The sequence below is a fragment of the Plecotus auritus genome (genome assembly GCF_963455305.1).
Source record: "Plecotus auritus genome assembly, chromosome: 3".
NCBI classification, from domain to species: domain Eukaryota; kingdom Metazoa; phylum Chordata; class Mammalia; order Chiroptera; family Vespertilionidae; genus Plecotus; species Plecotus auritus.
In genome coordinates, this window is record NC_137772.1 from 215,704,572 (window position 1) to 215,729,166 (window position 24,595).

The 24,595-nt window shown below is 48.6% G+C and overlaps 1 protein-coding gene across 3 annotated transcripts in view; it reads left to right on the forward strand.

Moving 5' to 3' along the window:
• The window catches only part of RFX4 (regulatory factor X4), a 139,680-nt gene that overhangs the window by 2,378 nt on the left and 112,707 nt on the right, over positions 1–24,595 (forward strand). The window lies entirely within an intron of this gene.

The following is a 24,595-nucleotide window of genomic DNA, read 5'->3' on the forward strand; positions in this document are numbered from 1 at the left end:
GCCAGGACACCCACTCACTTTGGCCGCGCCAGGGCGATCTTCGGTTTTCCAGGGTGGTTGTCTATCTCTGATTCCCAAGAGCCAAGTTCCTCTTCCATAGCGCTCCCCCGAGTGGGTGTGGACCCCCTGGGAGTGGGGACAGGCTGAGCTCCGCAGTCCTGCTTACTAGATGCGATGACAAACGAAGGCAAGGAGAGGCGTCTCCTGCTGCGTGCACCGGCTGCTGGCAGAAGCGGGCCCTGCTGGGTTTCTCTCCGCTGGCGGCAAAGAAGGTGCCCAGAGAGGAAAAGAGGTCCTCCCTCCACATTGTCACGTCCAGTGCTTTCTCCTCTGCGCACCTTCTGAGCACCCCAACTTTGGAGGTGAAGATCCTTGAATTAAACTCATGTCTGCACAGTTTGCGGCCAAGGACTGTATTTGCAAGGGGCCCACGGAGGGACTTGGCGTCTCCCGGCACCCACACCCGCCATGGCCCAGCGGGAGTGTGAGTCGCCCCTTCCACATGCCTGGAGCGGTTCCCTGCGTTCTTGGGGCGATGGAAACGTTCTGATTTCTGTCTTCCCCGCAGCTGATGGTCGTGGGACACCTGGTCACTTTACCTCAACTGCAAACATCCCAAATGGGGAAACTGAAATCTTTCCCCCATCCACTCTCCTCTCCCTTTCGAACAACGGAGACGTCCAGACAGCCTTCCTAAACTCCAAGCCAAGAGGTTTGGTAAACAGGAGCGGGAAGAAATGACACGAGGCGCCCCAGGTGACATTTCGCTCGGGCTTGCACAACCGACGACCAGGGAAGGGCGGCGTGGCGCGGTGCGCCCAGGAGCCTCCCTTCACCTCCCTTCCAGAGAACTTAATCCAATTAGCTCTTCTTGTGAGTCCCCCTTGTTATGTAAAGGTCCTTGCTGCCCGGCCGGCTGGAGGGGCGCTCCCTGGAGCAGTTCGGTTCTGCTCCTCTCCCAGCAGATCGCGCGCTACCAGAACCACGAGTATCACTATGATCATTTCATTTCGAAAGGGCTCCAACAACCGTTTCGCAGAAGTGCTGGGGCCAAGTCGGGAGCGTCCAGGATCAGAGAGGCCGGCGAGCCGGGCCTCCGTCCTCTGTTCTTAAAAGGAAAATCCCCGCCAAGTGCCTCGGGCCGGGAGGACAATTTTGCAGGGGCCGGGCTCTGGTGGTGGCCATGGGGCCACTTCAGCGTGACCTCAGGAAACGCGCCCCTTTGTTCCGCGCACCGAGCCGGTAATATATTCCTCAAGTTTTTCCAAAATACTCAACAAGTGGGGGCTAAGACAATGGCCCCGTCGGGGGAGGCCCGACAGCCGGCGCGCGCCTCCGGGGCCTGCAGCTCGCTCGCTGCAGAGCGCGGCAAGCAGAGACCCTCCCCCGGGCCGCCTGCCTCGCGGCCGAACCGGGCCTCGGGCGCAGGCCTCGGGCGCGTGCGTGCGTGCGTGGGGCCGTCGGCGCGCCGTGCGGCCCGTGCGCCCCTTGCAGCTGGGGCGGCGCACGTTTCCCCCGGCCGCGCCGCAGCCTCCGCGGCACTGACGCCGGCGCATGGCCCCGCGTGGCCCACCCTGCCCACCCGGGCCGCCCGTGTTTCTGGCCTGGGGGTCCAGTCCAGGCTGCCCTGCCCAGGCGAGCGTTGCTCAGTTCCTGAAGGTATCCGAAAATTCGAGAACGAAGGGGGAAAGTAGGTAGAATTGTAAGTCACGCAGAACTTGTGCGAACAGGGCCGGGGCCAGGTCGGTCGCCTACGCAACAGAAGGGTTGTTCCTCGTTAAACGGGATGGCGCCGTAGAGAGGACCACTGCTGAGCCGGCACCGGGACCTTCTGCCTCTACCCACCTCGGACCCCATCTCCAGAGTCCAGAGCTGGGGCGGCTAACGTACCCCTGGAGCGGGATTTGACCTCTAACCTCTAACGTACCCCCGGCGGGAAGGCACGCTGCTTCACAGGTGCCGGCTCAGCACCAGGCCCCACCTGGCTCCGTGGGCCCTCAGGTGAGGACACCAGTGGCTGTGCGCGAGGCCCACGGGGCAGTCGGAGCCCGGTAAGGACGCGGTTCTTGCCTCTTCCATGCTCTCCCAGCTCGGCCCTAGACAGGGAGCCGCCTTCTCCGCCCTGGAGACCAGGCCTGTGGGCCGGTGGAGGCGGGGGTGGGGGTGGGGGTTAAGGGGCCAGGGTCTCGGCTTTGCTCCCGCGCCCAAATTAGTCAGTCTCTCCCTTCACGTGTGTGTGTGGCCGGCGATGGGGGGAATGCGCGCCCCCACCCTCGCCACCTGCCAAGGGCCTGCGTCTGGGTTTGGCAGCAGGGTCAAATGAGAGTCGCTTGGTCCCAGGGTCCCCAGGCCCCGTGGCTGCAGCCTTCACCAGCGCGACAGAGCGCGCAGGCCGAGCCAGGGAGCCCCGCACGCGACTCCACGCGGCTGCGCTCTCCTACCCGGCCTGCGGGACTCGGAGACCCGGAAAAGTTTGCCGGGCCGCCCCGCCGCTGGGCCCTGGGATTTCCATAGCCGCGCCCTCCCCCTCCCCAGTGCGTTGCCATGGAGACTGTTGGAAGTTGGTGGCAGAAAACAGACCCGGCGCAAAGCAAAATATTATGAGTGCAGTTGGGGTGACTTCAGCGGGGCGGGGGGCCGGAGGGCATGAGCGGGAGCCAAAGGCAGAGGCGGACAACAAAGGACCGAGTGCAGGAGAGAGGAGTTTGCAGGGGCCTCCCCGCCGCTCCGTGAGAGCAGACCGTCCTGCTTCCCAGAGGCGGGGAGGTCTCTTAATTTCTCTCCTGCAGCTACACCTTTTCTCACCCCCCTGCGCGCCCGCCCCCACCCTCCTCTCCGGGTTCTCTTCCAGACACTCGCCCCATCTGAGGTTAGAGGCCAGCTGGCCAGTGCGCCCGCCGCCCCCAGGGGCCACAGGCTCGCCACCGTGAAACGTCCTGGCTTTTCTTCCCCACGACCTGTGGATCACCCAGGGTGAATTTCTCACCCCCTGCTCCAACCGGATCTGAAAGCGTGAAGGGATAGGATAAGGCAGGAAAATCTTGGAGGGTCTGACTTTTTCTCTCCTTTGTACAGTGGGAAAAGCTGAGTTACAATCCCACTCAACCACTTGTAGTGTTCCTTCAGGCAAATCTAGCCTTTCCAAGATTAATTTTCCAAGCCTGTCAAATGAAGGCGGAGACGGCTCACAGGCTGGGATTCTCCACAAGTTAAACATACCCCTCTTCACTGCAGAATCCAGGAAGCACTTGTGAGCTGGTTGCCACTGTCTGACGTGTGACCCACAGTGAATCTCTCCCCAAACTAATAATAAGCTAAGACGTTTTTAAACGTTATTTAGGATTTTAAGAATCAAGAACCTTGGATAACCATTTTCAGAGGTCCATTGTTTCCTTTCTCAGGGACACCTGAGGTACATCTCTTAAGTCTTCAGTCAACTCCTTGCATCCCAAAGGAACTTACTGTAAGACGCTAGATTTTATGGGGCTGTGTCCAACGTCAGTTTAGGAAACACTGAAATGCCTGTGGATGATGGTCAGCATCACAGACACGCACAGATGTTGGAGAGAATAAACACTGGCCAGCGTGACAAAATGTTGCCATCAAAGGAACACTAGACTCTACCCTCCCCGGTCCCCCTCCCCCGTCCCCCCCCCCCTCGCCTTGCTCAAGCTTTTAGGAAGATGTGAGGCTGTTGTCACACAGAGCCACCCCTCCTGGTGATCATTTGAACAAGTGACCCCTTCCCTTCTGCCCTCAGCTGGAAATGAATGGATTGGACTTAGTGACCATGATGGCTGTGGTCTCTCTAAACATCTACCGCTCAGTTACATGCCTGTGTCCGTGCATGGCTTCTAGCACATATGTGCGTTCTGCCTGGTACTTTGTCTATAAAGTAGTTTTGTGGTCATAGATCCTCACAGGTGCTCCATGAGAGAGGCATTACTGCGACCTGGGTCCAGAACAGCGTTTGTCTCCCACTTCCAACATTGTAAGGTGGCGATTCTAAGTCAGGTTCTGTTTTGGTTTGCCATGGTGTTGTTGCCAAAAGGGCTGAGAAGGTATAAGATGGTGCATCACAGGTTGGGATGCCAGGTCTCTGCTTGCATAGAGCCCTGAGAGCCTACCTACCCCACGTCCTACAGGTCCCTGGGGACGCTGCTCCTCTGTCCCTGCTGGGTGCCAGGGACCAATGAATGGAAAACGGTGGGGAAGTCCCTGATGTTCTCGCTCCTTTCACTCTATTTTATGTCTTTGCAATTTTGTTAAGGTCTGGGGGACCCAGAATGAACCCAAGGCAGATTATTTGGAAGTGCTAGGTAAACGTTAACAAGTTCTTTGGGTGAACTTAACAGGTTTTATTCAGTCTTACTCACTGAGCACCTGTTGGTGGCAGACCGGGGGGATGAACAAGGCCACGGCTCCTGCCTTTAGGGACTTTAGAATGTGTTTGATGAGAGAAGATGAGGGCACACTGAGGGTGATGAGCACTGCCAGGGACATGAAAACAGTCCCCTTGGAGCCTAGAAGAAAGGGTGCTCTCACTGGCGGGTACCCACCAGGTGTCAGCCCCGGAACAGGCACTTTTTCACACGTGGGCCCTTTAAGCCTTACCACAGTACTGAGCTGTCCCTTTCTATAGTGAAAGAGGGTCTGGGCCTTGCCTGGGGGGGTCACAGCTTGTATGTGGCAGAGGTGGATGGGAGACCAGACTCGGGAGGCGTGTTTCCTTGCCCCACCCAACATACTTCATCTGGGCACTGCTGGAGTGCCAGCCGGGCAGGGCTGTGCCATGGCTCTGACCTCGAGGTGGATTTGAGTCCCACTTGGTGAGAAGGGGAACGTATGGATGTGAGTGGAGAGGCACGGAATGTTGTCATCTTTGGGCTCCCGAGAAAACCGCTGTGAAGGAGTCATGTGATTCTGCATTTTGAAGACGATTTTTAATGATGGCCTTAATGCAGTGGTTCTCAACCTTTCTAATGCCGCGACCCTTTAATACAGCTCCTCATGTTGTGGTGACCCTCAACCATAAAATTATTTTTGTTGCTACTTCATAACTGTAATTTTGCTACTGTTAATGAATCGTAATGTAAATATCTGTGTTTTCCGATGGTCTTAGGCGACCCTGCTAGCGGTTCTCAACCTGTGGGTTGCGATCCACAGGTTGAGAACCACTGCTGTAGAGCCTAAGACCATCGGAAAACACAGATATTTACATTACGATTCATAACAGCAAAATTATAGTTATGAAGTAGCAACGAAAATAATTTTATGGTTGGGGGTCACCACAACATGAGGAACTGTATTAAAGGGTCGCGGCATTAGAAAGTTTGAGAACCACTGCCTTAATCGGAGGCAGTGCATCAGAGTGGTCGAATAGAGATTTTGGACAAATTTAGCTTGCCTCATCCATTAATTCATTAATTCAAGGAAACTATGTGTCTCCTATGTGCCCAGCACTCTGCTAGATGCTGGGCTCAACAAAAATGCCATCTCTCCCTCTGGAGCATAAATTCTAGACAGATAAACAAGAAAACAAGACAAATAGATAATTTCAGAGCATGTGAAGAAAATAAACGCTACCTGGAGTAATGAAGAGAGAGCCCGGTGATGGGGAGGTGGCTGCCTTTCATAGGGTGCCCTTCTGCCATGTAAAGCCAAGTGCTCTTGGTCTGGAAGCTTAATAACTGCTGAGCCTCAATTTTCTTATGAAACTGATACAACTATCTAATAGGGCTGTTGAGCATGACATGTGAAAGTGGTAATAGATACCATATATTCATCACTTACTCTATGTCTACACTTTGCTAATAAGCATTTTTTATTTAAATACCTTATTTATATAATGCTCACCTCAAGCCTATAAAGAAGGAACTAATGTTCATCACAGTGTAAATGGGCTAAAGGCAGAAATGAAAGCCAGTGGGGTGTTCAGTGAGTTTCGGGCTCCTGCGGTCGGGCTGGCAAAAACATACCTTGATGGTATGGGAAAGATGATCAACCTCAATGGTATGTGCCTAATTTTCCTGAGGCAGAATGCAAGTAATAAATCTAGCTTTTCTTAAAATCAATGTTTATTAAATGCTTTTCATGGACTAGGCCAGTGGTTGGCAAACTCATTAGTCAACAGAGCAGCAAACCGCGGCTCACGAGCCGCAGTTTGCCGACGACTGGACTAGGCAAGTACTCAGTGCTTTCAATGCATTATTAGTTATATTTTAATATATATGTATGGGTGCTTTTATTTACTCCATTTTTTTTGGTGTGTTAATCCTCATCTGAGGATATTTTCCCATTGATTTTTAGAGAGCGTGGAAGGGAGGGGGGGAGGGAGAGAGAAAGAGAGAGAAAGAGGTATCTGTGAGAGAGACACATTGATTGGTTGCCTCCCACACAGGGATCAAGCCTGCAACTCGCGAGGTACGTGCCCTTGAATGGAATCGAACCTGGGACCCTTCAGTCCTTGGGCACTGATCAAAACCAGCTGGGCTATCTACTCCATTTTATGCAGTGGGAAGCTGAGGAATGTAAAAGCTACCCATGAAGGGGTAAGTGGCCTAACCCATGGCAGATCTGTACCCTTAGTCACAAGGCTATATACTGGTTCCCTCTTTTCTCGTTTAGTAAGGGAGAAGGTGGGGAGAGGGATAGCCAATAAAGCATACAGCATTCTAGCAAAAGCAAAGGACTTGCTGTCTTCTCCCTACAGAAAAGTGTTAGGGTAGTTCTTTAAGCTGTGGAGACAAAATTTTAAATTATTGTTGGCAAAGACGGGGATATAAAGCATTTGTATCTTTACTATGGACGTGAATGTGCTGTCATCGTCTTTGGGATCCATGTGAAGGAAGTTCAGTTAACATTTGATTCATTTGAACTGTAGTTCACATTTGCTTAGTCTCTGAGGATGTCTCACATAGAGACACTTCATTAAGCACAAACAAATGAAGCAAAAGCATGATATGATGTAATAATATATGTAGCTGTTAGGTAATTTAACAAACAATATGTTGCAGCTAGAAGCCATTCACAGATACGTGTTAACATGACTTCAGATGAATGTAGTGGGACTTAATGAAAATAAATGAGCTTTGACATGAGGCAGACCCAGGTTTCAATCCCAAATCGGTCACTTTCTAGCTGTGTGATCCAGGGCAAATGACCTAACTTCTCTAAGCCTCGGCTTCCTTCTTTGTGAAAACACCCACTTCTTACTTTCTTAGGTTGGTTTAGAGATTATCATGAGATTGTGTGCATTCAGTTAAGCCCGGCTCACTCTGAAATTGCTCAGTAAATGGCAGATTTTATTCTAATAATTATTATCTGGTATTTCTAGGCCCAACCCTAGGTGTCTAGGAGAGAAACAGGGATAAGAAACACGAAAAAATATTACACTGTTTCCACACATCTCGATGTTTTCTGTACTGTGAAGGCATAGTCCCAGTTCTGATGTCAAGAGAAATTATTCTTTTCTAAAGCATTTACACTGAGGGATTAATTTCATATCTCAGCCTTTCGTGTGCAGAAGGCATTTGATGTGCTCCCGTTGGCCGTGGAGCCATCTTTGTGCTTTCCAGTGTGTTTAAGGAAGTGGAAAATGTGTCCTTGTAGAGGCAGCACCTACTCACTGGAATTTGAATCCTGGAGGAGAGTTCCATAGGTCACTCAGAGGACATATGTTGCACACTTCTGATGGGGGTCCTCCCGGTTCCAGAATGTGGTGCCCCCCCCCCCCCCCCCCCGCGTACTTGTAAGCATCACTGTGTTAAAGACTGAAGCATTCATTTTACACTTGATGTTCAGGAAATGGAAAACTCAGTTTCATGTGAACCGTTCTCTGAAACTCCTTTTAGCAGGATGCAGAGAAAGTGTCTAGTTCCTTTGTATTTCTTGCATATTTTTAATGTAACAAATGTCAGTTTGTTCTGTTTCTGTCTTTTAATTTGATTTTTACCTACATGTAGTTTTTGAGTTTTTGAAATGTTAACAGCTTCCTTTGAGAGAGAGAGAGAGAGAGTTCATAAAAAGCAGAAAGGAATTAAATTCAGTCATTATGTTTTCCATTGCATAAGGTCCAAATTTAGGCAGCGAGGGCTGGATTGACCTGTGCCAGGAGATCATGTGGTTTCTGGGTGTCAGATCCGATCCGCAGAGCAAAATTACTTTAAAAAATATATATACAGTTTCTATTTTTGTTGTTGCTTAATCTTCCATAAAATTTAAAAGCATAATCTGTTGCTGAGCAGTCAGTAATTATTAATTGACAGGTGAACTTGGAACTGTTGTGTTCATATTGTTGCGGGTTGTCTTGTCGGAATTTAAAGGGATAATAAGAAAGCCTTTGAAAAGCCTGCGGCCCGGTGAAGGTTGTGTCCTGAGTGTTTTCTGACTACCCCACTCTGCTGAAGGTCAGCGTTATTTAGGCTCAACCTAAGTGAGATTGCTGCATTTAGCAGATTTGTATTTACCCAGAACAGAGAATTAGCACTTCATAAGCACTGATGCCCTGAGTCCATCCTGTAGAGAGAATGCACCATCAGTCAACTCAGTGAACTGCTCTAGAACTAGATTTTGAACTGTCATTTGAATAATCTAAAAAGTGATTAGTGCCCTGGCTTGGTGTTACTCAGTGGTTAGCACATCGGGTTCAATTCCTGGTCCCAGTTGCCCTCTCAGGGCCTGTGCAGGAGACAACCAATTGATGTGTCTTTTTTACATCGCTGTGTCTCTCTCTTCCCCTTCCTCCCTCCCTCCCTTCTGCTCTATCTAAAAATCAATGGAAAAATATCCTCGGGTGAGGATTAACAACACCAAAAATAAAATAAAATTAGTGATTAGCGATTCGTAATTATACCTCCAGCACCTCATTTTTTGAGGCACAAATGCATTTCATGTTTGTTTTGATTCTTGTGAGTGCCATGAAATAATCTCAAGCCAATATTAGACTTTTGAAGAAGGAAGTATTTGAAGGTTGCAATTCCAGAATTCATAATTTTAAAAAATGAGTATGAGTGATTTTTTTGGAGTTCCACTTCATCTTTTTCTGGATGATTAGTCTAAGTTTGGGATGTTGATACATGTAACCTATTATACTTTGTGTACCAACTCTGAATACTCATGGGTAGATCAAGTTCCTGTTGAAATCATTAGGATTTTATAAAGTTTCAGAACTGGGACCATTACACAAACACAAACCTACAGTATTTCTGGTGGAATTGTGATTACTTTCAACATTTGCTGTGTTTTCTAGGTGGTGTTGGTTCTACTGCTCGTAGCACAGCTTGAGTAGGGGAAGGCGCTGGGAGCTTCTATAAGCTCTTTGAGCCACCAAAACCCAAATCAGCTAATTTTGTATCACCCGTTTATGACTACTAAAAAGGCTAAAATTTCTGTTTCAATGCGTTTTATTTCTTTTATTTGATGACTTCTTTAAAAAGCAAAACCATTTCCCCCTAAGCATTATTTGACATCACAGAAGATAAATAATGTGGGCTGAGAAAGCCCTGGGAATGTACAAGGAAGAACGGCTCCAGAGGCTTGAGGCCCTCCGTTAAAACATTACAACTTCTACGCTTTGGAGAGAAGATTTCTAAAGCGCTGCGCGGCTGTTGTGAGAGGGCCTTTGGTCTGCATGCACTTTTATTTTCAATTCAGTGGGCAGAGGTTTTGAGGTCCCTGTGGTTGGGTAGGGGAGCTTTTCAGAAATGCCAGGCTTTTAGAAAAAAAAAAAACCACTGCTTTTCTTCTCATCGAGGCTCTGTTTTAAAGTTTGAAAACTTTGCTGTGATTAGAAGAATGAATTATTTCTCAGCTTCGTTGGGGTTTCCTCCGTGTGCCCAGGCTGCAGGGCATTCTCCGTCTCGGCCACCACACAGGGCACAGCTGAGGGAGCGTGGGGAGCGGGAGAACTGCCTGCCCAGGCTTGGACCCCCACTCACCAGGCACGGGACCCACACAGAGGCTGGGTGAGCCAGAGCAAAGCCCAGAAAGCAGGAAGGGCCGAGGGATCCAAGAAATGAGGAACCTACGAAAAGGATTCCTGTGGATCCTGTGTTTTATTCAAAGTTTTCCTTTGTATTGAAAGTTATTTTCAAAAAGAAAAAGAGACATCAAAACTGTCTGATAGTAGATAATTCCTATTTCATTTTTCAATTATAGTTGGCATTCAGTATTTTTTACATTAGTTTCAGGTGTACGGCATCGTGGTTAGACAATCATAAACTTTACACATTGAGCCCCCTGATATTTCCAGTACCCACCTGATACCATACACAGTTTTTACAGTATTATTGACCATATTCCCTAGTACTTTCCATCCCCATGACTATTTTTTAACTACCAATTTGCATTTCTAATCCCTTCACCTTTTTTACCCAATCCCCCAATCTCCCCTCCATTTGATCACCATCAGTCTGTTCTATGTAGATAAATAGATCATTTTTGAGAAGGAAGGAAGGGAAAATAGCAAGGAAGGAAGAGACCCAGGGAGGATGGGACAAAAGGAGAAAACAACATTGAAATCGTTTTTGGTAATTACCGGCAGACTGACTTAATGAGTTATTTTCGAAAGTATTACTTAAAAAAAAAATAAAGTGACTCCCTTTTTTAATTGGGTAGTGGAGTCATGAAATTCATAATCTTTTCCAGGCACTGTGCTAAATGCTAACGCGTGTCTTACCCCATTTCATTCTCATGCTGAGTTTATGGCATCATTGCCCCCATTTTACAGATGAGGAAACTGAGATTCAGAGAGCCTAATTAACATGTCCAGGCCAGATGGCTGGTGTCAAACCAGGATTTGAACACATTACTCTGATTTCAAAACCAGGCTGCCTCCTTGCCTAGCCTGGAACTGGAAGGAAGACCTCAGAGATGTCCTTCCTCACTCACCTGCTCTACTGATAAAGGCGTTCAGGAGGTCTAGTGATCCCTGATCCTGGTGGGAGACAGCAGCTCACACCACAGATCTTTGGAGACACTGCCCCAATGTGACCTTGGCAGCAGGCTGCTGACGGAGGAGCCCACGGGTGCTCCTTCCTGCCGGGGAGCCTTCATGCAGTGTGTGCCTTTCATCTCAAATCATTCTCAGAGCTTCCGAGTTCAGCCTGGCACCACCACTGGGTAGTGCTCCTTCCACCCCCACCAATTACTGGCAGATTTGACATCTTACACACATCATCAAGGGCTTCATATCTGTTTACTTACAGATATGATTCTCCTCCTAATGGGCTCAACCTAAAAACCTTGGTGTTAAAATAGCAGCGTCTTCCATGTGCATAGCATGCTAGTTTGCAATCACTGATTCAGTCATTAAAGGCAGGGAGTTTGCCGTCATTGAATCATTAACAGATGCGGCATCCCATAGGTTTGGTGAGAATTGGCTTTGCCGTGGGCTAGAGGTATGAATGACCTCAGCAAGTTAGGTAACCTCTCTGAGCCTAAGTTTGTCAATAAAGTGGGGCCACATACAGTGCCCACCTGTAGGGTATTGTGAGAATTAAGTGAAGTGATTCATGTGAAGGGATCAGCCCAGGGCCATGGCACGTCCAAGCTCAATGAACAGAAGGTGCTGTGAATGTCACTAGCTTCTCCTTATGTTGCCCTAGTAGCTTCCAAGACCTACCATCTCCCCGCCCCCATGGACCACAGAGTAGAAGAAAACAAAATGTACACAACACTTTTGCTGTGCTCAGTCTTTTTTAAATTTTATTTTTAAATTAGAGTTTACATACAATATTCTTTTGTATTAGTTTCAGGTGTACATCATAGTGTTAAACAGTTGTATATTTCACACAGTGATTGCCCCGAATATATCCTCTTTTTTTTTTTTTGTTAATCCTCACCCAAGGATATTTTCCCACTGATCTTTAAGAGAGAGTGGAAGAGAGAAGGAAAGACAGAGAGAAACATTCATGTAAGAGAAACACATCGATTGGTTGCCTCCTGCACGCGCCTGATCAGGGCTGGGGCTGGGGAGGAGCCTGCCTGCAACCACAGTATGTGGTTCCTAGGCCAGTGCTCTATCCACTGAGCCAAACTGGCTAGGGCGCCCCAATATTTCAGTACAAAATCTTACCATTTGCAGCAGCATGAATGGACCTAGAGGGTATTATGCTAAGTAAAATAAGTCAGAGAAAGACAATTATCATATGATTTCACTTATATGTGGAATTAGAGGACAAAATAAATGAGCACACAAAATAGAAACAGACTCAGAGTTACAGTGAGCGGACAGGTGGTTACCAGAGGGGAAGGGATGGGAGGGTGGGTGAAAAGGTAAAGGGATTAAGAAGTACAGTTTGGTAGTTACAGAATAGTCACAGGGATGTCAAGTACAGCACAGGGAACATAATCGGTAATACTGTGCTCAGTCTCTTCAGCACGTGACCTCATAAATCTGTCTGCTAGGTGGGATCAGTCCCACTTTACACTCAGTGACAATGCCCTGCAGTGGGATGGAGTCACATGCACTGTTTCATATTAACGAGTGAGCATCTCAACTGAGGTTTGTTAGGGCGACAACACTGATTGAGCTTCCTTTCACCCAGGCCATCTCCACGCCAGCTGCAAATGTGTAGTCACAAGGGCAGGGCTGGTGGTGTGCCTCCCTCGTAGGGTCTGACTGTTCTGAGCTGCCTCCCGGGGCACCCATGCACGTGGACCTGAAGGGCGTGTACTGTCCATCCTCATTTTGCGTGTTTACTTAACGTGTCTTCCTTTGTTTCTCCAGATTCCCACCCATGTCTTTACTATCTGGGCTCAGTGCAGAGCACCCACTAGAGTGTCTTACTCAAGTCAGTGCTCCATGAATAGTGACTTGATACAAATCACTCCATCCTCCTAGCGTGAAGGGGCTGCAACTCGGCTTGCTTTTGAGGAAGCCTCGCTCAAGGTTCTGTGAAACAAGTACTTCGTAATTAGCTACAGATGAACTGACACTCTTTTTTTTTTTTTTTTTTGAACTGACACTCTTTTGAGACTACTGAGTGCCAGGGGTGGCATTGGTGCTTCATTCCTTCCTTCCTTTCCCTCCATTTTCTCCATCCTTTCCTTCTCGTCTCATCGGTCTGTTCTGTTGTGCCCAGAACCATCCACAGGCAGGGAATAGTGGGTGAATAAGGTACAGTCAGCTCTCAAGGAGCTTAAATTATTTCTCCTAATCCTCATAACAACCCATGGGGTAGATTTTTTAAAATACTATATAGCAAATTGAGGCCCATGAGGTTAAGTAATTTTGCCCAGGGTTGCAGAGCCGAGTGGTCACTTGTAAGGAGAGGATTAGAAAGCGTGTCCCCTGGCTTCCAGGGTCACGTTCTTTTCACTCCACCAAGAGACCCAAGAGTCAAACTGAAAGACTGATGACAGGGAAGGGACTAACGTGGATGCTTTGGGGTGGGCATGCTATAAAAATTATAAAAGCTAGGGATTATAGTGCTTATCATGGAAGCACTCTCTCTGCCTTATCCTCTGAATTCTCATACAAATTCCATGAGGAGCTGTATTACTTCCCCCATTTTGCAGATGAAAAAAACCGAGTCTCATGGAGGTTGAGTCACTCGCCCAAGGTCATACAGTGAGGAGGTCAGACTTGCACCTGGCGGCTGAGCTCCAGAGGGCATGCTGTTGACTGCTGCACTGTGACGCAAACCAAGTGCCTCTGTCAGGAGCGGGTCCCTGGGAATCATCGTGGCGCCCCGTATCTAGGCCTTGCTCAGTGCCGGGAACTGTGCGAAATGCTTTCCACGCCTCTGTGCCCTGAATCCTCGCGCCACTAAGACGAGACAGGCAGATTATTATGATCCACCTTCTACCTGAGGGGACCCTGAGGTTTAGAGACTTTGCCTGAAGTCGTTCAACCAGGAAGTGCTAAGGCAGGAATTCGGACCATTCACACACAGCTAGTTACTAGACCCACATGCTTCTGTTCATTCCCCTATGTATTCTCAGGAAATGGTTCAAAAGAGAAAAAATGATATGCACCCAGGTGTTCATTGAAATATTATAAGAAATAGGAGCATTAGTTTAGTGGGTTACTGGGCAACTTTTAAACAATAAGTGTGAAAGAATGCCACATAGGACAAATGTGCGCCATAGAATGTTAAAAGGAATGGAAATTGCATGTTCGCTGGGGTTACAGTTCACACATGTGCACAAGTCGTTTACATGTTCTAAGGGTGGGCTTGTGGGTGAATGTGTTTTCTTCTTAACATTTTAAAATATAATTTCTATGATAGCTTAGCATAAGAAAGAAAAAAGGAGAAGGGCATCTTGGGATTTGTCTAAAAAGTTAAGGCTAGTTTGAAGTCTGTTTGGAAAGGAGGTTAAAACACAACAACCCACAGCAACCTAGGAAAGAAGTGATGTCAAGAATCGAATAATATCACATGCTATGCACAGTGGGCAACCTCGGCTCCAGTAGCATTTCAGATTTTTAATAATAATGTAATGATAGAGAAACAAAAAGTCCACTGACATTAGGAAGTAGTGAGTATGCCCCCACTCAAGTCAAGGGAAATAAAATTTTTACAGCCTGGTTATGCAACTCTGTACATTAATCTGATGCTCCCAGGGAGATTTTCAGAGCAGAGATCTGCTTTTACACTGAATTTATCTTCGACAGGAGATGGCACTGAATACCTTAGCATTGACTTCCTCTAGTCTGCAGGGACTGTGGTGAGCTCATGATCTGTGCACTGATGGCTCTGGTGTACCCTCCGGGTTCACTCACTGATTCTTGTATATTGCAAATAATGATGCCACAACGAATCTCTGCCTATTTTAGAGTTTTATATATTGAGTTTTCCTACAGCGAGGAAGGGCAGTCACATTACTGAGCACCTATTGTTACGTTACACACAGCTTCGTACTCACAGTGAGACTTCCAGGCATATGTAATTATGGGTGTTACAGTATACATAAGGGTTAGGTTAGAGTCAGAGTCAAATCCTGTCTCAGCTGCTTCCCGCTATGTGATCTGGGGCAGGTCATTGCTGTGCTGATGCTGTTGATGAAGATGACGGTGCTGGCATTGGGAGGCCACATTCTAGGAGATATCATTATTGTCACTTCGGACTCACCTGCATTGTGTGTGATTGAGACTCCAACTGATGAGGAAGAGACACAGGGCCACTGGCCACTGGCTGTGGCAGTGAGGACAGTTAGCCAGAAAGGGTTTTCATCTTTTCTCAGTCAGGCCTTTCTTTCTCCATCTACAATAGGGTTAAGGGAACATTCGGCCGGTGGGCTATATAAGGCCCTCAAAACCGTTTGGTCTGGCCCTGCCAAGGCATTAGGGGTGAGTTAATGAAATGTTTGACCAAATACAGCAGGCTAATTTTTAGCTGAAAATTTTGTATAGCCTGCGAGTGATTATAAATACCCAAGTGGCCCTTGGCAGGGAAAAGGTTCCCCATTCCTGCTCCACGCCTTAAGTAGGATCACAGTGGCCTCTTGTTGCGTAGGACCAGTAAGTCCTGGGCTTTGCCTGGGTCAGTCCTGGTTTACACACGTGGCCCTGGCAAAATTATTAATACTGTCAGTCTCAGAAGTGTCCAGGTTTGGATGGTGAGTGACATGGTCTCCTGCTTCCCTTTCTCTTCTCTCCAAGGTTGCATTTAGCAGCAGCAGATGGAGCTGCCCACCCAGCTCTTGTGCTTATGCCACACTCCAGTAAAAGACCTTCAGAGATTCCCAACCTCCCACTGCATAAACCCCAGACTCCTTGACCCAGTCCCGAACACAGAGGCAGGGCTCTGACGTGTGCACGCCCCATAGCATCTCACAGAGTGCTCGTCCAACAGGATGGTCTCAATGAACACGTGTGAATTACTACCTGAATGAGCGTGTGCATTCACACTCAGGATGCTTGTCAGTTTCCGGACTGCATCATTCTTCCACCAGCTGCAGGGCCTTTGCATGGGCTGGTCCTTCTGCCAGGAACACCCCTCCCTCCCTCCCTCTCTCCCTCTCTCCCTTCCTCCCTCTCTCCTTTCCTCCCTCCCTCCCTCCCTCCCTCCCTCCCTCCCTCCCTCCCTCCCTCCCTCCCTCCCTCCCTCCCTCCCTCCCTCCTTACCTCCTTACCTGGGTGGTAGCATCATGCCTTCTCATTCTTACTGCTACTTCCTCTGAGAAGCTTCCCTGGCTCTCGCAGATTAGGACAGACCTCCCTTTTCCCTCGCCCGTGGCTCTCTGGGTAATGACACCTCTACGTGTGTGATTATGTAATAGCTGGCTCCCACCGTAAAGTCTAACCTTCCATGAAGACAGAAACCGTGCCCTCTTGTTCACTGCTGTGTCCCTGCTGTGTAAGTAGCCCAGTGCCGGGCACATGGTACTCCATAGCGGTTGATAAACAAATAGTGGGATGGATGAATGTAAACACCCCAGGAGGCGACCGTTTCTGAGCCAGTGGAGTTCGTATCACCTGTTTAAAGCCCTTCAGTAGCTTCTTAGCACACTTGGAATAAATGCCATGTTCTTACTATGGCCAGCAAGGCCCTGTACACTTGAGGCCCTTCCTAACTTCCTGGCCTCATTTCCTACTGCTCGCCCCCCCCTGCCTCTCCTCTGCCACTCTGCCTCCTGGCTCCTCCTCCCACCTCCAGGCCCACGCCTACCTCAGGCCTTTGTATTTGTTCTGACATCATCTCACCCGAGAGGCTTTCAGTGTCCCCATCACCAACACACCACCCCATCTCTGTCTGTCCCATGCCACGGCTTTGTCTGCGCTACAGAATCTAAGTTCCCTGAGAGCAGGGACCTAGCCTGCCATGTTCATCACTAAGTCCCCAGAGCCCACAGACAGTTGGCGCCCAATCCATATTTGGTGGGCAAAGGAAAGGATGAAAGCAGGGACAGGGTGGTGGGGGGGCGGGGGCTGCCCCTTGGAGGCAAAGCAGGGGCCCCTTCCTGGAACCCAGCGGCCTCTGGGGCAGGGCCTCTGGTGTCGCCATGACAACCCACTGACCTGAGTTCTCCCCAGGAGAGGCCACAGCTGCCCACCTCCTGGGCCCAGACTTTCTATCCGATCCTGCGTGTCCTGTGTGTCACCACCGTGGGGAGAGAGGAGAGGGGCTGGGAGAGAATGGTCAAGAGGAAAGCACACCCTGGTGCCGGGGGAGACGGAAGCAGGCCACGCTGGGGTGGCTCCACTGGTAATGACCAGGGCCTGAGGTGGGTGGGGGAGGGGCCATGGGGCCTGGTCCTCCCTTGGTAGCTGTGAGTGTGGCATGTCAACTCTTTTATGTGGCATTTCTCAAGCTGTGAGTTCCTAAAATAGACCCAGCACAGCCCGAAAGACTGTTGATAGAAGGAACCTGAATAATGCCTTCTGTTAAAACCGGGTGACACCTTCTAAGTCAGGCAGCGTTTCTGCAGGTATTGCATAAGTCAAGAACGCCCCGTTCTCACCCAGTTGCTCAGAAACAAAGCTAGTCTTGCTCCTCCCCCACGGCTGGAAACTCATGCCTGCTCCCAGCTGCCTGCAGGCTCCGGGCCTGGCCGTGAGGCCTTGGCGATCGGCTCCCAACCAACCGTCCCATCTGTCGCCCACCACTCCGTGGGTCCCCGGTCAGTGAACTCCTCACCTTTCCCAGAACCCACTTTGTGCCTTTGCCCCTGACGGCAGCCCCCTTGTCCAAAATGCCCTTCTTGCCTCCTTGGTCCAGCAGATGCTAAGTCCTTTAAGGACCCCTTGTGAAGCAGCCGGGCCAAGTGGGAAGCTCCCTCCTGCGCCCCACAGCACCCCATTGTAATAACTGACGTGCTCCTGGTTCCTGCCAGCCTCTGGAGCAGTGTGCCAGGGGAGTGCAAACCTGCTTTGGAGGCAGACAGACCTGACCCAGCTCGGCCACCAACTAGTGGGCAGAGGAGGGGGGCTTTACCAGGCTTCTCAGAGTCTGTTTGCGCCTCCCTGACCGAGTTGTTGAAGGCGCTGTTGCTGGGAGAGTAGAGATGAGGCATGTGAAGCAGGGTGACTGGTGTGGAAGGATGCTCAATAAACACTTGACATCACCACTGCTGTCTGTCCCTGTTGCTCAGCTGGGGGCCCCGGTGAACAGAGACCATGCTTCCTTGTCTTTCCATGGCCCCCGGAGCCAAGCTAAGTGCTTCCCCTGTGTTGTTTTAAACTTTGGAAATCCCGGGAGTAGGGCTTCAGGAAGGTTCAAGAACTATGCCAACGTTACATAGCTGGTACATGGCAGGGCAGGGATTTGAAATCCAACTGTTCTAACTCACTCCAGTTGTTCTAACTCCAAAGCCCATATTCTTCCCTGCCTGCCTCTGTCTTCTCTGTCATCTGTGCGCACCCCCCTGCCCCCATCACTCCACATCAGCCCTGGGCCTTCTTGCCATTCCTTTAAGACTCTCAATTCCAATAATTACAGGCTGTTGTTGTTCCTTGTGATTAAGCCCCTATCCCAGTGGTCAGCAAACTCATTAGTCAACAGAGCGGCAAACCATGGCTCGCGAGCCGCAGTTTGCCGACCACTGCCTTAAACGGTCACGCAGGATCCCTCCTCGGGCCTGTGTGGTCCCCACTCTCTGAACCTTTGAAGGTCTTGCCCCTCACTGCACTGTCTCCAGTGCTATTCTTTTCTCAAGAGGCATCCTGGGGGGAAGGAGTGGGTAGGGAAATCTTCTGTCCACCCTTCTCTGTTCCTTCACCTACTTCGTCCAATCATCACCCCAGCTCTGTGCCTGTCACTGTTCCTGGCTCTTGGGGAAGAAAGCACTGAACAAGATAGACAAGGTTGTTAGAGCTTACATTTTTAAGGTGGGGACAATATATACTAAAAAGGGATACAGAAACATACAAGATATTTTCAGGTCCTGAGAGCCTGGTCCTCCAGGGGTATCTTGCTATCATATATTGGCTTCCAGTCAAATAGCATTTGTCTGTCCATCTCTTCTGTTGGAACTTTACACTGAAGGTACTTGATGATTATTTGCAAGATGATGGATGGATGGCTGGATCTGAAAGAACAGTTGGTCTGTGCCCAATGTGAGGCAGCAAGAAGCAGTGTCATAGGCTATGGAGACGGAAGGTCTGGGTTTGAATTCTGAGCCTAATCCTCCTGCCTGACCTTGGCCAAGCCACTGCCAGTTCTAAACCCCAGCGTTTTTATCTGTAAGGTGGGATGAAGTCCCACCTCATGAGGTGGCTGTGAGGCTCTGATCAGGTTCTGTATGTCACTGGGCTCTGTGAACGTCAAGGACGACCTGCCTCTGGAGAACCATCCCTGCCGGCTCCTCCTGCCAGACCAGTGCCTGTGGGAGAAGCCCTGCTTCCTGGTGGTGGTTTTTTCCTGCTGCTGCGAAGGGAGCCAAGCCTCCTACAAAACCCGATAACCATGTGTGGCTCTGTTCAACCTCATTGTGTGAACTTGAGAAAGTCACTTCAAGTTGGGGTTTCCAAATCTTCGATCCAAAGTGGAAGACATGAAGAACTGCCTCCGAGGAGCGTGCTGAGACTCCTTGCAAAGTGAACACCCACAAGGCATCATCCGTGTCCTGCTTCCTGCCCGTGGCCTCAGAGGAGTGAGGGGAAGGGGTGCTTGGCGGCCCGGAGCCTGCACTCACAGCCGTCAGTAAATCCCATTGGCACTCAGAGCAGGCTTGGTCCTGGTGAAAAGGTCAGATGATTTTTATGGATCTAGAATGAGGCAACTGGGAGCAGGGAGCTATCCGCGTGTGAACTGAGCTCTCCTCCCGCATCTCCGAACACAGTGCTTCTGTTCCAGTATCGATCACAGTCTGCCTTGTGTTAGAACTTTTGCTTCAAGCCTCAGTTTTCACCTCTATAAACAGAGATATTAAAACCACATAACATTGTTGTGAGGTTTAATTTAAACCAGATATGTGAAAATACCTTGTGTAGTACCTGGCACACGTAGGAACTTTGTTGCTTTTCGAAAAAGTAATGATTCAACATATTTATTCTGCAACATCTGTGGGGCCAGGCTCAGGGCCAGCCACTGGCACCAGGTAGTGAACCAAAACAGCAGAATCTTTGCACTCATGAGCTTGGGGAGTAGCATCTGCTTGGCTTTCTAGGGGGCAGTACCCCACTTATTCATGTCTACATCACTCATAGCTGCTTGTATCTAGAAGGCACAAAATATATATTTTTTTAATTTTGCTTGCTTTATTTAGAAAATTGCCTTTGGCCCGGCCACAGTGGCTCAGTGGTTGAGCATCAACTTATGAACCAGGAGGTCATAGTTTGATTCTGGGTCAGGGCATATGCCTGGATTGCGGGCTAGATCCCCAGTGGAGGGGCATGCAGGAGGCAGCCAATCGATGATTCTCTCTCATTGATGTTTCTGTTTCTCTCCCTTGCTCTCTGAAATCAGTAAAAATATATTTAAAAAAAAAAGAAAATCGCCTTTGATGTGGTATACTTTTTCATGCCTCTATGGTAAAAAAGAAAATGGTTAGAAAGTCCTGTAGATAAGTGGATGTATTGATCTATATGTTGTACATTCTTTGATATCACATGTATCGGTAATGTAACATTTATTGAGGCCAGGTTACAGGAAAAACTTTCTACCAGGCACTAGTGGAGGGTCAAAAGAAATAGGATAAAGTGGACTCCATGCTAAAGATGTTTCAGTTCTAAATTGAAGAGCCTGCTATGTATAACAAAGGCTGGCAAAGAAATACATAAGTGCATTTAGCAAAAGTTGTTATGTCTAAGAGTTTTAGCAAAAGTTCTAATGCAAGGCAGACTGTGACCAATGCTGCCATGTTGGCACTCTGTTCTGGAGACAGAATGGCACGTGGGTGAGGAAGGGCCTGGATCACACAGGGAGAGAGCACTGTGGTTAGGACCCAAGGTGAATGCTGGTCCTGCCTCTGACTAGCTGGGTGACTGTGGACAAGCCACCTGGTCTTTCTGAGACTTAGTTTCCTCATCTCTAAAATGTGCATATTACTAGCACCTACCCCAAAGGGTTGTTATGAGGATTACATATGAAGGTTATGTATTGCATTTGTCTAATGCTTGGCCCACAGGGCCTCAATGTATGGTGGCCTTTATTATTATATCATATAATCGTAAATAAATAAGACAGATGAACACAGTGCATTATTAGAAGTTCAATATGAATGTCATCCCGGTTGAGTAATTCTTGATCTTTGCAAGACCAAAATCCATTGTTAATAGTTTTAAAGTTTACTTCTGGTGACCTAAATAGGGGCCTTCCAGTCATATGGAGCAACCTGACCAATGGGACACGAGTTGCAGATGCCACTGTCGGTCCTATGAGGGAAGAAGACAGAGGTCAAAGAGCAGCTGTGGCTCCAAGGCCATGGCCTGTTGGGATATTTCGGAGTGTCACCCCATGCACTCTGGAATGCAGGGCCTTTGAATGCTCTGAGAACTCCAGGCAGGTATCCAGAACAACAGAGTGATGGTTCTGCCATTCTGGGCACTGCTCAGACCACCATCTGGACCCTCCAGGAGTCCATCCTGGGTGCTGCTTGTTCAAGTGGATGTTGATTAACTAGAAGACAGCCAGAAGCAGGCGAATTGGGTGGCAAAGAAGCGAGAACAATTACTTCCACGAAAGAGCTGAAACAGGCAGGGTACTTTGACCGGAAAAAAGGAGATGGGATGGCTATCTTCCTAATTGGTCCGTGTGCAAGGGCGACCTGTTCTGTGTTGCTCTCAGGAGCAGAGCTGGGTAGCAGAGTGCCTGCGGGCACAGGTCATGGGGTCAGAGAGACCTAGTGGGTGCAATGGGGATGGGAAAGGCTTCCTTGGTGAGATTTCTTCTTTCTTTTTTTTAAATGGCCCTTCCAATCCTCTCTCCCTTCTTGTAACTGGCCTTCACCTCTCCAGTGTTGGGGGTGAGCAGTGTGGGGGACAGGCACAGCCATCAGGAAAGTTTATAGTTGACTCTGGTGGGCAGGCGCTGCCCTCTCTTGCGCACCTGGGGTTTAGTCCAGCTCCTCTCCAGGATGTCTCCACGAGTTCTTCAGAGAGGGCCCGCCTATCACTGGGAGTCTCCCTGCAGGAAGAGGCCCTTTGAAGGGCTCCAATAGTAACAGGCCTAATCCTGGCACAGGCAAAGTGGGCGAGAGAGAGCCAGCATTTCTCTTAGTTCCCGTTTCTTTGGGGCGGTGGGTGGGGGGTGGGGCCGATGGTTAATGTGTGATGATGTGTGCCCATGCACATGAGAGCAGGTAGGTAGGAATACCTAGGTAGCAGGACCAGGGACTGGCCCAGAACAACAGAAACGGCTGTTGGTGGGAGGGTTTGGCGGAGGAAGAAGCTGCACATTTCAGTAGACGCCGTTTAAAATCAGCCCTGGCTGCTGCCAGGGGAAAGTGCGCCAGGATGGAAGGGATTAGAAGGTCTGAGCGGAGACGTTCTGGGGAGTCCTGAAAAGAATTCGGAGATTTGTGTTCAGATGCGGTTTTCCGTATGATGTGATGACAGACGCCCACCTTGTGCCATCGCCGCTCTGAAAACATGGCAAGCCATGTGTTTGTAGATTGTGCATTTCCTATCTGGAAGGGTAACGCTGTAACATTTTGAATTTCTCTGCTGCTCGTTGCTTCCTCAGAAATAACAGATTTTCATATCCTCTTAACAAGCTGGCTCCTGCTTGGATATTCCGGTACTTATTTACAGTTGTAGAAGCAGCTTTTAAGAGAGCAGTTTGTCGGAACATAAAATACAAAACAAACACCCAACGTGTCTCCTTGCTGTGTGCGTTTGCTCCCCCGCCCACCCTAGTTTACTCACCAGCGTGGCTGCTTTTTACAATATGTTACGAAGGTGTTAACTAAGGATCTTTTCCTTGGCTCTCTGAATCATGAGGAGTCACATTGCTTAATCTCTCTAAGCTTCAGTTGTTTTCTAGGAAACAGGGAGATTAAAATCTTCACTTTCGGAGCTGTCAGAATTCAATGAGATAACAGATGCAAAGGGCCTGGCCTATTCCAGTAGATGTCCAATAAACGCTCGTTCCCATATTGTAGAGGCAGCAATGGGAGACCGCCCCGTGCAAAAGCACGCAGCCACAGCTCTAGTCAATTCTGCCATAACAGCACATATGCATTTCTAGAAATCACCACGCTGCAAAATCTCACAATAAAAACCACAGAGTTTACTGGAAAAGTAAGCTAGGGGCACCACACTCAGAAACTTTGTCAGGGACACATTGAAAACAAACTAATAAAATGGTAGCACAGTTTGCACATGTTAAATGGTTAAGAGATAGATAAATACAATAAATAGGGCACTTCATGTTGGAAAAGACCTGAAGTTTGCTTTTGGAAGTGGACGTGTGAAGTGCCGGAACATGGGTCAGTTATCTGGGCAGGTGTGGCTTGTAACATACTTGTGACCTTAAAGTGGCTGGTAGAACTTAAAGTGGCTTGAGGTGTGAGCGTGTGAATTTTGCGTATTCCTTTGGGGCTACATACGATTTTCTGTATTTACCTCCTCTTTCTTATGGAAGAAACAAGCGTAAGCAAGCACAAAGTTTGCTACGTGCTCAAATCGTTTCCTAACATATTACTTGCATTGGACCCCATTTTTATTTTCAAAACAAGCATTATAGCAGAACTGACTGTACTTGGCTAATGTTGAATGGATGAATGAATGAATGAATGAGTGAATGAATAATGGGTGGGTTACGTCTGGCCCACAGGCCGTATAAGGCCCATGAAATCATTTGGTCTGGCCCTGCCAAGGCATTAGGGGTGAGTTAATTGTTTGACCAAATATAGCAGGCTAATTTTGTAGTTGATAATTTGGAATGACCCTCAAATGATGTTATAAATATTCAAATGGCCCTTGGACCCGTCACCCCTGGTCTAGAGGATGGAATAGCATTATGCTACATTGTGGAAAGTACATCAGTAGCCTTTGGAGTGGATTTTAAAAACCATAGTCTTTTGGATTTTAAAAGTATTACCAAGCTGCCCTGGCCAGGTAGCTCAGTTGGTAGCGTCATCCCAATATGCCAAGGTTGCAGGTTTGATCTCCAAACTGGAAACGGACAAAATACGCAACCAGTGGATGCATAAATAAGTGGAACAACAAATCTCTCTCTCCCCTCCTCTCCCTTTCTCTCCTTTTCCTCTCTTTCAAATCAATAAATACTTTTAAAAATGAAAGTACTACACAGCTGTCAGAGATCTTGTTATCTGCTTGTGCAGTGACCTTGGGCCTGTGCTTGGAAGAGCCCCTTCAGGGCTCACTGCAGATCCCTGCCCTCCCTTTCCACTCCCACCGGCCCCCAGGGTTGATCTGCTCTCCTTTTCGTTTGTGCTTAAGGGATGGGTTCTCCTGCTCACTTACAAATCTGCAAACCTCCATCAAGGAGTCATCTGACCAAATTTGGTTTTATGTACTACTACTCAAAAACGTATCTTCCTTTCGAAGAAAGATAATCCTCAGTAAATATTGGGAAATGAATACTCCAGAGTTAGTAGAATTTGACCAAGAATTACTCAAGTGGGGCTTCAAATTACCATTTTGCCTTCGCACTACCCGGCAAATGGTACACGTGGATCTTCTTGTGAAACACAGTTCGAGTCGCGGCACTTCTCAGATGAAAATTGATGGGCATTCACTAAA